The 13,049-nt window shown below is 33.9% G+C and overlaps 1 protein-coding gene across 4 annotated transcripts in view; it reads left to right on the top strand.

The window, feature by feature from the left end:
* GARRE1 (granule associated Rac and RHOG effector 1) overlaps positions 1-13,049 on the top strand; it is a 122,010-nt gene that overhangs the window by 44,716 nt on the left and 64,245 nt on the right. The gene's annotated exons all lie outside the window — the stretch shown is intronic.

The following is a 13,049-nucleotide window of genomic DNA, read 5'->3' as shown; positions in this document are numbered from 1 at the left end:
ATCTTCAGGGCAATAATGAAAAAAAATGTGAAGAGCCTATTAGTATCAGATCTTAAATTGTATTATAAAATAGTAATTATAAAAACAACCGGGCATAGGTTAAAAAAGAGTTTGATCAGTGAAGCAGATAAGTCACAACATAAATAATTGTAGCAAATAAATACAGTATTTAGTGTTGGGAGCAAGACCCTACTTACTGAAAGACTCATTATTTGACAAAATTCCTTTGAAAACTGGACAATAGTCCAATAGAAATTATATTTAGTTGAACATCTCACATCATATATGAAGATAAACTTAAAAAATACATATCAAGTGTAAAATATCATATTATAAACAAGTTAGATGAGTAAGGAAGATATTACTTTTTGGATCTATAGAGACAGAGTTCATAACTAAAAAAATGGTAGGCTCACAAAAGGTAAAAAGGACAATTTTGCTCATGTAAAATTAAAAAATTTTGGCACAAAAAAAAATCTAATGTGAAAATAGAAGGGAAGGGACAGGTAGGTGGTGCAGAGGATGGAGTACCAGCCATGAAGTCAGGAGAACCTGAGTATAAATCTGGCCTCAGACACTTCACATTTCCTAGCTGTGGGACCTTGAGCAAGTCACTTAACTCCAGTTGCTTCAGAGTTTAAAAAAAAGGGGGGGGAAACAGGTAACTGGAAAAACTTTGATAAAAAAATATTTCTGAAAAAGGTCTTATTTCTAAGATACATCAAAAAATGATTTAAATCTATAAAACTTGAGAATATGAAGATAATTTTCAAAAGAATTCCAAGCTGTAGTCAGTGATAGAAAAATGCCAAAAGTCACTAATAGTTAGAAATGCAGATTAAAGTAATTTTGAAATCCAATTGATATATTTATCCAGTTGATGAAAATGACAAAAGAGGAGAATACAAATGCTGGAGGGGCTGTGGAAATGCATACTAGTTCGTGGAGTTGTAAATTGGTCTAGTTGTAAATTCTGAAGTGTAATTTGGAACTATGTAAATAGTGAAGTGTGTCTCTTTTTTGACTCATCTGTACCACTCCTAGGCCTATAATTCTTTTTTTTAAATTTTATTAAAGCTTTTTATTTACAAAACATATGCATAGGTAATTTTTCAACATTGACCTTTGCAAAACCTTCTGTTCCAAATTTTCTCCTCCTTCTCTCCACTCCTTCCCCTAGATGGCAGGTAGTCTAATAAATGTTAAATATATTAAAGCATAGGTTAAATGCAATATATGTGTACATATTTATATCTTGCTGCACAAGAAAAATCGGATCAAGAAGGAAAAAAAAATCTAAGAAAGAAAACAAAATGCAAGCAAACAGAAAAAGTGAGAATGCTATGTTGTGAACCATACTCAGTTCCCATAGTCCTCTCTCTGGATGTAGATGGCTCTCTTCATCATACAATCAACAATTGGAACTGATTTAAATCATCTCAATGTTGAAGAGAGCCACATCCATCAGAATTGATCATCATATAATCTTATTGCCATATATAATAATTTCCTGGTTCTGCTCATTTACCTTAGCTTCAGTTCATGTAAGTCTCCAGGCTTCTCTGAAATCACCCTGCTGGTTATTTCTTACAGAATAATAATATTCCATGACATTCATATACCATAACTTATTCAGCCATTCTCCAACTGATGGGCATCCACTCATTTTCCAGTTCCTTGCCACTACAAAAAAGGCTGCCACAAACATTTTTGCATAAACAAGTCCCTTTCCTTCCTTTAAGATCTCTTTAGGATATAAGCCCAGTAGAAACACTGCTGGATCAAAGGGGATGCACAGTTTGATAATTTTTTGAGCATAGTTCCAAATCACTCTCTAGAATGGCTGGATTTGTTCACAGGTCCACCAACAATGTATCAGTGTCCCAGTTTCCCCACATTCCCTCCAACATTGGTCATTATTGTTTCTTGTCATCTTAGATAATCTGAGAGGTATGTAGTGGTATCTCAGAGTTGTCTTAATTTACATTTCTCTGATTAATAATGATTTGGACATATGACTAGAAATAGTTTTAATTTCTTCATCTGAAAATTGTTCATATCCTTTGACCATTTATCAATTGAAGAATGGCTTAAATTTGTATAAATTTGAGTTAATTCTCTATATATTTTAGAAATGAGGCTAGGCCTATATTTCCAAAGAAAAGGGAAATGTACAAAATATATATATATATATATATATATATATATATATATATAATGTACAAAATATATATTTTTATATGTACAAAAATATTTATAGCAGCTTTTTTTTTGGAAGTAGTCAAAAATTGGAAATAAGGGGATGTATTCTCCCATGAGGAAATGGCCATATGTGAATTAATATGATGGAATATTTGCCATAAGAAATGATGAGATTGATCTTTTTTTTTTTTTTAACTTAATAGTATTTTATTTTCCCCGAACTTCATATAAAAATAGTTTTCATTATTCATCTTTGTAAGACTTTGTGTTCCAAATTTTTTCTTCCTCCATCCCTTCCCTTTTCTTTCCAGACAGCAAGCAATCTGATATAGGTGTATATGTAAAATCACGTTAAACAAATTTCCACATTAGTTATATTGTGGGAAAAGGCCTAGAACAAAAGGGGAAAAAAACCACAAAAAAGAAAAAGGCCAAAAAAAAAAAAGAAAAGAAATGAAAATAGTGTGCTTTGATTTGTGTTTGGACTCCATAGTTCTTTCTATGGTTGTTGTCAGCATTTTCTATTACAAGTCCCTTGGAATTGACTTGGATCAGTGCATTGTTGAGAAGAGCTAAGTCAGTCAGAATTGAATGTTGCACAGTATTGCTATTCTCCTGGTTCTGCCTCACTTCACTTAGCATCAGTTCATGTAAGTAAGTCTTTCCAGGTTTTTCTGAAATCTCTCTGCTCATTTCTTTTTTTCCCTATCATTTTTTACATTCATAGACTACAGCTGGTTCAGCTGTTCCCCAATTGATATTCATCTTTTCAATTTCCAGTTATTTGCCACCACAAAAAGAATATTTTTGTACACATAGGTTACAGACATAGTAGTAGTATTGTTGGATCTAAGGATATGCAAGTTTTAGAGATATGCAAGTTTTAGAGCCCCTTTGGACTTAGTTCAAAATTGCTTTCCAGAATAGTTGGATTAGTTCATAGCTCCATCAACAGTGTATCAGTGTTCCAATTTCCTCCCATCTTCTCCAACATTTATCATCCTTTTCTGTCATATTATTGATAAGTGTGAGGTAGTATCCTAAGAGTTGTTTTAATTTGCATTTTTCTAATCAATAGTTATTTAGACCATTTTTATGACTATCAATAGCTTTAATGAAACTGATAATTTCAGAAAAAATGAGGAAGATCTTTGTAAACTGATATAGAGCAAACTAAGCAGAACTATGAGAACAATTTATATAGTAACATATTAAAGAGAAAAGCAACTTTGAAAAACTTTAGAACTCTTATCAGTGCAGTGATAAACCATGATTTTCAAAGAAAGAAGGTAAAGCACACCAGTAATCTGAGGACTCCTTAAATTTGATAACTTTTATGAATATAGGCAGTATAGACAAATAGATTAAGTGCTTTGCTTTGTAATTAGAGGGACCAGAGTTCAAATCCAAACTGACATTTAGTAATTCAGTTACCATGGACACAAATAATAGCCTCTTTCTGCTTCAAGAAAGTCTTAGGATTTATAAACTGTTGTTTGAAGTATATGCTACACACAGAGTTATTCACACTGATACAATAACAAATCATTTCATTATTTGGTAGTTTGCCTGAGGGCTGAAAAGGTTTTGAACAGAGGCACCCCAAGATAGGGTTTGTAGCCCACATTCTAGGATTAGTTAATTTTAAGTGACTTATCACTGGGAAAGTTGATGACTAAACGTTTTGAGTTTTGGCCATAACAACTCAGTGAAATAGCCTGGAAGAGAAGCTAACTGGCTTCCTTTATAGCCATGTTGAATTTAAGAGTCACTTCTAATACATCCTGATAGCATGACCTTAAACAAATCTATTTAACTTCTCAAATTTCCTGGCTACCCTTGTGACTGTAAGTGGCAAACAGTTGTTGATCTTCACTGATAAAGGGGGTATTCCTCACTGGTAATTGCACATATTCATGAAATCACAGGTATGATCAAAAACAAAAATATAAAGATAAAATATGTGACATGATATTGGACCTGCATTCAAATTATAAAACTGTCAATAAAGGGAGTGGGATAGCTTAGGTGACTAAGTGAATAGATTACTTGACCTGAAGTTAGGAAGACTTCTCTTCCTGAGTTGAAATCCAGCCACATACACTTAGTAGTTGTGTGTCCCTGGGCAAGTCATTTAACTATTTTGCCTCGTTTCCTCCTCTGTAAAATGAATAGCAGAAAGAAATGGCAAACCACTCCAGTGTCTTTTCTGGGAGAACTCCAAATGGGGTCATTATGAGTGATATATATGAAAAATGACTGAACAAGATAAAAAAGGATATTAATGAAATGATGAAATCACAAGATTTAATTATGTCTTAATTTTTTGAAAAGCTGTAAAAATGAAATGTAAAACAATAGGTTTCAGAGGGAAGAATGAATCTTAATGGATGGAAGAAGATATTTTCATAAAAGCTATACTATTGAATTTTCTAATAAAAATCTTGAATTTTAGAAATATTAGTGATCTTTATTGCTAGAATAGTCTTTAAATGAATTGAATGTTAATTTTTAAGGAGACAGTATTTATTTGAATAGAACATATTTTTAAAATATGGGAATGCACTTACCTTGTATCTATTTTTAAATTAAATTAATTTTTTTTTGGAGGCAGTTGAGGTTAAGTGACTTGCCTAGGTTCAACACAGCTAGGACATGTTAAGTATTTTGAGGTCAAATTTGAACTCACGTGCTCCTGACTTCAGGGCTGGTGCTCTATCTACTGCGCCATCTACCGGTCCTTGAAGATAGTTTTCAACGTTCATTTTTGTAACACTTGTGTTCCACATTTTTTCTCCCTCTTTCCCTGACAACCCCTTCCCCCCCCAACAAAACAAAACAAAACAAAAAACCAGCAAGCAGTCTAATATAGATTAAATATGTGCAATTCTTTTGAACATTTTCAAATGTCAACAAGCATTTTTTAAGCATTTATTATCAGGCACAGTGCTAAGCACTAGGGTTATAAAGACAGCCAAAAACAACACTCTGCCCTCAAAGAGTTCACATTTACATAGGGGAGATAAGAGTAGAATCTCAGCTTTATGAAGTTATTGTGAAGAAAGTAATTTATAAACATTATTGCTTGTTTTTTCCTGGCTTTATTTTTCTAGCTTTTCTTGTTTCCCTTCACCTACATGATACTGTAGGCAAAAGGAGCTATATGACTTTTTTTCAAGATCACATAATCCTTTAATGCTTCATTTTTTTTCCTTATATTTTCCCCAATCAGAAGTACCTTTTGGTTGAATTCACAACACTTTTATTTGTATCTCTCTAATGTGTTTATAATACTCTGCCTTATATTAGAGTTCTTATATTAGAGTATATGTGGTTTATCTTCTCTACTACACTATAAATTCTCCAAGAATAAGAACTCTTGTCTTATGTATCTTGATATCCCTTAACTGGGGATATGCTTGAACACAGTAGGTATTTTCTTAGTGTCTGTTGCATTGAATTTATTAAATGGTTAAAAATGTCAGATTGACTCATTGGATTTTTGTCTCATAAATTTTCTCTCTCTTTTTTTTTTAAACTGTCAATGGCTATCATACTAAATGAACTTGAAATATTGGATCACTTCAGCCACTGTGGGGAAGAGCTTTGCAGACAGTGACTCAAGGCAGCAGTGGCAGCACTAGTTTAGCTTGTATATTCTCCCAAAGATTTGTGTGGACCACATTTCTCATGTGCTACCCTGTAATCAGCTATAATTAAAACAGTTACTGTATATTTAAGATTTTATTGTAAAATAAACCTTTAGAGCTTACTAATCTCTTTTAGCTTACAAATTTTGGCATGACCATTAATCTCTTCTCAACAACCTGTTTTAACTTTCTTGAAGAAGTTAACTCTTTAAATGCAAGTTTATATGGTTTGAAAAAGAGTTAGAATGTTCTTGTCACTTGTATATTACATTTGGAGTTAGAAAGACTTGAATATGAATCCTGCTTCTGACACTTACTGGCTTTGTGACCCTGGTTGGGCAAGTTATTTTATCTCTTTTTTCTCAATTGTAAAGAGGATAATATTTTCCTCACAGAGTTGTTGTGAGACTCAATTTGAACTAATACAGAGTGTATACAAATTCATAGGATAACTTTAAGCTATTACAATTTAAAACTTCCCTAAGACTTTTGAAATACCCTGTATACATAAAACAATTTGCAAGTTTTATAATGTTTATATAAGTGGTCAAGTCAAGCTAGACCTGTGGTGAAGGCAAATATCTTTTTGCAAATTCGTAGAAAAACATCTCACTCTGCCCTTTGCTCAGCGGTGCCATACACTTATAATACTGCACTTGAGAGAGAAAGAGAGAGAGAGAGAGCGAGAGAGGGAGAGGGAAAGAGAAGAAGGGAGAGAGGGAGGGAAGCGGGGAGGGAGGGACAGACAGAAGGAGACAGAGACAGAGAGAAAAGAAATTTGGATCCCAAAGCTGAGGATAAACTTTGGACTACATGCCATTCTGGTCTTTCCTTGCTCCCAAGCCTCCTAGAATTTAGAAAAACAAATGAAAATTTTGGCCACCTGCCTGCTCCTGAACTTCTGTTTGGATTATTTTTATCCTTGAGAAATGGGAGCAGAGTTAGTCAGGCCCCTTGGGTAGGATTCACCTTTGCCAGACCTCCAATCCTTCCAATTTATAAATAGCAGGCTACTGCCTCAGAATTGGCCTTCTGCCAAGGGAAAGGCAATGGATTTTTAGGCCTAGAAAAGAGATTATAGGAAAGAAAAGGGCAAAAATAAGGGTATTCACTGGTACCCTTTCCTATTCTCTTTCACCATGTTCATCGGAATTGCTGACTCTTGTCATATGTGTTTTGAGTATACTTGTGAATGGTTTATGGGGATCCTTTGCAATGTAAATAGTTGGCCGTTGGCAGTACTTTGTTTTTTTATATATGGCCAGTCTAAGTAGACTACCAAGGGGATCATGGCTAGCAAATTTTTTTTCTCCTTAAATAGCATAATTTTATGTTTTTGTGGGAATACATTTGCTGTCTTCTAGCTATTTAAGTGGTTTACTCTCTACTATGTGAATAGAATGAGCAATTTTTAAAAAAACCTTGTTAATTTAATTTTAATCTTCATTTTGGTGATAATATTTCTTTCTATTTAATAACATATTGAATATTTTATTGTTCCCCAATAACGTGTAAAAACAGTTTTTAATATTTAAAATTTTGAATTCCAAATTTTCTCCTTTCCTTCCACCCTCATTGGAAAGCAAGCAATTTTATATAGGTTATACATGTGCAGTCATGCAGAACATATTTCCATATTAGTCATGTTGTGAGAGAAAACAGACAAAAACAAACAATATAAAGAAAGCTTTAAAAATGCTTTAATCTGCATTTAGACTTTTATCAGTTCTTTCTCAGGAAGTGGAAAGCATTTTTCATTATAAGTCTTCAGAATTATCCTGGATCATTATATTGCTGAGAATAGCTAAGTCATTCACAGTTGATCATTATACAATATTATTGTTACTATGTACAAGGTTCTCCTGGTTCTGCTCATTTCAGTTTGCCAAGTCTTTCCAGGTTTTTCTCATAGCATACTGCTCTTCATTTCTTCAGCCAGTCTTTAATTGATGGATTTTCCCTTAATTTCTGATTCTTTGCTACCATAAAAAGAGCTGCTACACAGCCCTGTTTATAGTGGCTAGAAACTGGAAAATGAATGGATGCCCATCAATTGGAGAATGGCTGGGTAAATTGTGGTATATGAATGTTATGGAATATTATTGTTCTGTAAGAAATGACCAGCAGGATGAATACAGAGAGGACTGGCGAGACTTACATGAACTAATGCTAAGTGAAATGAGCAGAACCAGGAAATCATTATACACTTCGACAACGATATTGTATGGGGACATATTTTGATGGAAGTGGATTTCTTTGACAAAGAGACCTAACTGAGTTTCAATTGATAGACGGACAGAAGCAGCTACACCCAAAGAAAGAACACTGGGAAACGAATGTGAACTATCTGCATTTTTGTTTTTCTTCCCGGGTTATTTTTACCTTCTGAATCCAATTCTCCCTGTGCAACAAGAGAACTGTTCGGTTCTGCAAACATATATTGTATCTAGGATATACTGCAACATATCTAACATATATAAAACTTCTTGCCATCTAGGGAAGGGGGTGGAGGGAGGGAGGGGAAAAATCGGAACAGAAGTAAGTGCAAGGGATAATGTTGTAAAAAAATTACCCTGGCATGGATTTTGTCAATACAAAGTAATTATTAAATAAAATTAAAAAAAAAAAAAAGCTGCTACAAATGTTTTGGAAAATACATTTCTTTTTCCTTTTTGTTTTATATAAAATATAAAAGATATATACATATATATATCTTTTATGTTTTTTTAACTTTTCCTTGATCTCTCTTATTTGATTCAATTTTGCTTATTTGATTTTTCAAGTCCTTTTAAAGTTCTTCTAAGAACTCTTTTTGTGCTTGGGACTATTTGACATTTCTAATTGAAAATGGAGTAGCTTTTTTTAGCTCCTTTGTCTCCTACTTAATATAATTCAAATCTTCTTTATCCCCATAGTAATTAACTATGGCTGGGTTCTTTCTACTTTGCTTACTCATTTTTATTTTGTTTTATTTTTTGTTTTATTTTGTTTTTAGCAAGTTCTAATCCTAAGGTGTGGGGAATGATGCCCCAAACCTTAAGTCCTTCCTTTCCCCACCACTACTCTTCATTGCTAAGCTATGGCTAAGGGCCCCAGCCAAGTTGTCTCAGAAATGACCTTGCTTCCTGCAGTCCCTTCAGTGGCTGCAAACTACAGCTGTCCTCTCTGTTCTGGAATTAAAACCAGATTCTCTGCTTTTCTGCAAGCATCTATAGCCAGCAGGGTTTCTGTCCCTTTACTACTACAATCATGAGGTGTGAGCTAGGTCCTTCTCTCTTGCAACAGCAGTCCAGCTGGGGATATGTCTGGTCAGCACAGCTGGCTTGGCATTAATAGTGGAAGGTCTGAATATTCAATCTTCTTCCACTCAGAAATCAGCCCCTGATTATATTGGTGAGATGAAAGTTTCTAGGACTGAAGCTGGCTTGCAATCTCAGATGCTCTCAGGGCTCATTGATTTCACAGAATTAGACTTAAGGTATTCCTGCTTCATTCTGACAGAACCTCTGTTTCTGAAGTTAGGACTTTCTTGGGGGCAGGAGAAAAGAATCTTCTCAAGTTATCATAGGAGAACTACTCCTTTACCTAGACTTGTGTTTATTGCCAATGCTCTACATTCTTTAAGGTATTGTTCTGTCTTTTTTGGGGGAATAAATTTGAGGAATCAAAAGTTTTCTTACCTACTCCACCATTTTCCCAGAATCCTCTTCCTAAATATTTGAGAAATGAGAGAAACTTCCTGTAAATTTTTTCCACAGTTGTAATTATTGTATATTTCCCTTCATCTTACTTCACTATTCATCTTTTTTTCTTTCTTTTTACTTTGTCCATCCTCAGAAGGGTTTGCTTCCACGACTATATCCCCTAACTTGCCCTTCCTTCTATCATCAGTCCCTCTCTTGTCCTTTCTTATGCTACTTTCTTGTAGATTAAGATATTTCTATTCCAAACTGAGTGTGTATGTTATTTCCTCTTTGAGCCAATTTCAATGAGAGTAAGGTTCAACTTATCCCTCTCCCTCTCAATCTTGTGCTCCACTATACAAGTTTTTTGCACTTCTTTTATGCAAGCTAATATATTGCATTCTACTTCCTCTCTTCCCTCTAGAGCACATTCTTCTATCTCACCCCTTTTATTTCTTTATCAGAAATAAATGTATCATATTCAATTAACACCTATGACCTCTATGTATATTTCTTCTAACTGCCTTAATGATGTGAACTTTCTTAAGATTTACAAGTATCATCTTCCATGTAGGAATGTGAACAATTTAATCTTATTGAATCCCTTATGATTTCCCTTTCCTTTTTATACTTCTGTTCATTCTTGTATTTGAAAGTAGTTTTCAAAACATTCAGTTCTGGCCTTTTTTCCCCAGAATGCTTAAAGTCCCCTCTTTCTTTGAATGTCCTTCTTTTTTTCCTCTCTTTTTTTTATTCTTGAAGGATTTTTCTTTTGCTGTGTAAGTGATTCTTGTTGTAATTCTAACTCTTTTGTCATATGAAATACCATATTCCAAACCTTCCGATTCTTTAACTTAGATGCTACTAAAATCTTGTGCTATCCTGCTGTGCCTCCATGATATTTAAATTGTATCTTTCTGGCTGCCTGTGATATTTTCTTCTTGAACTTAAATTCTATTGGAATTTAACTATAATGTTCCTAGGAATTTTAATTTGGGGATATTTTTCAGGAGGAAATCAGTGGACTCTTAATTTCCATTTTATCCAATGATTATAGCATAACAAGGCAATTTTCCTTAATTTCTTGAAAGATGCTCTCTAGGCTCTTTTTTTTTTTTTTTTTTAAATCATAGCTTTCAGGTAGTCCAAAAATTCTTTATCTCTGATCTATTTTCCAATGAGATATTTCACATTTTCTTTTCTTTTATTCATTTTTTTAAATTGTTAATTTCTCAAGTTTTTACTTGGTCAATTCAAATTTTTAAGGAACTATTTTCTTTAGTAATCTTTTTTCCTTCCTTTTACATTTGGCCAGTTCTACTTAGTTTTTTTGTAAACATTTTTATTTAAAGTTTTGAGTTCCAAATTCTATCCTTCTTTACATCTCTGCTTTCCCCTCCCTGAGATGGTAAACAATTAGATATAGGTTATACATGAACAGTTATGTAAAACATTTCTATGTTAGTCATTTTGTACAAGAAGACTTGAATAAAAGAAAAAAAAAATAAAATGAAAAATAGCATGCTTCATGTAGTCTGTATTTGAACAATATTTAATTTTTTAAATTTATTATTTTATTTTTTCCAGTTACATATAAAACAATTTTTGACATCTGTTTTTAAAACTTTGAGTTCCAGATTCTCTTTCCTCCTCTCTCCCTCTTTGCCGCCTGTCATTAAGAAGGCATTTGTGAAGTCATGTAAAACATCTCCATAAAAGGCATGTTCTCTACTCACCCTCCCCCCCCCAAAAAAAAAAAAAAAACCTCAAAAAAAATAAAGTTAAGAAAGTATCCTTCAATCTGCATTCAGATGCAATTAGTTCTTTCTCTGGCTATGTATAGAATTTTTCAGACCAATTCTACTTTTTAAGGCGTTCTTTAGTGAATTTTGTGTGCATCTTTTTTCCATGTAGTTGATTCTGATTTTTAAGGAGCTCTCTTCAATGAATTTTTGTGCTTTTTTTTTTTTTTTAAACCATTTGGACTATTTTGTGTTTAAAGTGTTTTTCATCAGTATTTTTGGTGCCTCTTTGCCAGGGTGTTGACTCTTTTTTCTTGATTTTCTTTTCTCTCTCATTTTTTTTCCCATTTTCTCTTAGCCTGTTTGTTTGTTTGTTTTGCTGAGGCAATTGAGGTTAAGTGATTTGCCCAGGGTCACATAGCTGGGAAGTATTAAGTGTCTGAAGTTGGATTTAAATTTGGGTCCCCCTAACTTCAGGGCCAGCATTCTATCCACTGTGCCATCTAGCTGCCCCGCTCTTTGGTTTTTAAAATAATTTTTGAGTTCTTTCAGAAATTCTTTTTGGGCATGAGACTAATGCACATTTTTTTCTTTGAAGCATCAGATTGACAGATTTTGACTTTGTTTTCTCCTTAGTTTGTGTTTTGCTTGTCCCTGTCATCATAGTAACTTTCTTTGGTCAGGTTCTTTTTTTTTATTTTTATTTTTCAATTTACTCATTTTTTCCCAGCTTTCTTCTTGACTTTTAACTAAAGTTGGATTTTGTTCCTGGAGTGGAGGGAGCACTATCCCAAGCTTTAGACATTGTGGGGAGCTGTTTTTAGAGCTAGTTCTGGGAGTCTGTAGGCTTTCATTCTTTCAAGGTTAAATGATCTAAGGAAAGGTGTGATTAATTCTCTCCTGGCCTGTGTTCTGCTCTCTTAAGTGACCACTAGCACTCTTTTCTACATTGGAACTGTGACCAAGGTCCCCACTCCTCTATGGCCACAAGCTCTAGTATGTCAATGCTCTCAATTGCCTTGGATCCAAGACTGCAACCTGAATCCTCACTTAATCAATGCAACAGGGTCCTACACTCATTGCCAACAAAGGGACTCTTGTAATCTTCTTACTAATAGTTTGACCCTTTTGTCATCTATGGGCAGAGAGTTCCATGAGCAGCTGCTGCTGTTCCTTATGACTCTGTCACCCCTAAGGCCTGCTGCTGGTTTGCTGGTGTACAGCCTATGTTGGAACTGTGTTCTTCTTTTATCCCAATACAATAAACCTTTCCAGTTGTCATTCTGAGTTATCTTGGGTGTGAAAAATTGATGTGTCCTGTCCAGAATTTATTTTGAGGCATTATTTAAAGTTTTGGCGGGAAATTTGAAAGAGCTCAGATGAGCTCCTCTTTTTCTCCTATTTTGGCTCTGCTCTGATAACTAACATTTCTATATCCTATAATTAATAAGCATCAGAGACTTGGTTAGAACTCAGGTCTCTTGAATTCATGCTAGGTTTCTTTCCTTTACACTTTTGTGTCATGTTTTATTGCTCTGGAGACTTTGAAATCAGTTGTTAAAGGGTAAAGTTAAAGAGCTTATTTCTGTTTGAATAGCTGTTTATTTTGGATGAGTGTGTGCCCAAAATATTATAGACTAACAATAATAATGGAAAATAGTGGAAGCTACTCTGAAAGAATGATTCTCATCACTCACATGACGCCAAATCAGTAGATTATTATTTTAAATGTTCTTTAATTCTCCAAGAATCTATGGTTTTGTTAGTGATAG

Source organism: Antechinus flavipes, chromosome 2, assembly GCF_016432865.1.
Source record: "Antechinus flavipes isolate AdamAnt ecotype Samford, QLD, Australia chromosome 2, AdamAnt_v2, whole genome shotgun sequence".
Taxonomy (NCBI): Eukaryota; Metazoa; Chordata; class Mammalia; order Dasyuromorphia; family Dasyuridae; genus Antechinus; species Antechinus flavipes.
The sequence above is the reverse complement of the archived record's forward strand: the minus strand, read 5'-3'. Positions and strand labels throughout refer to the sequence as shown.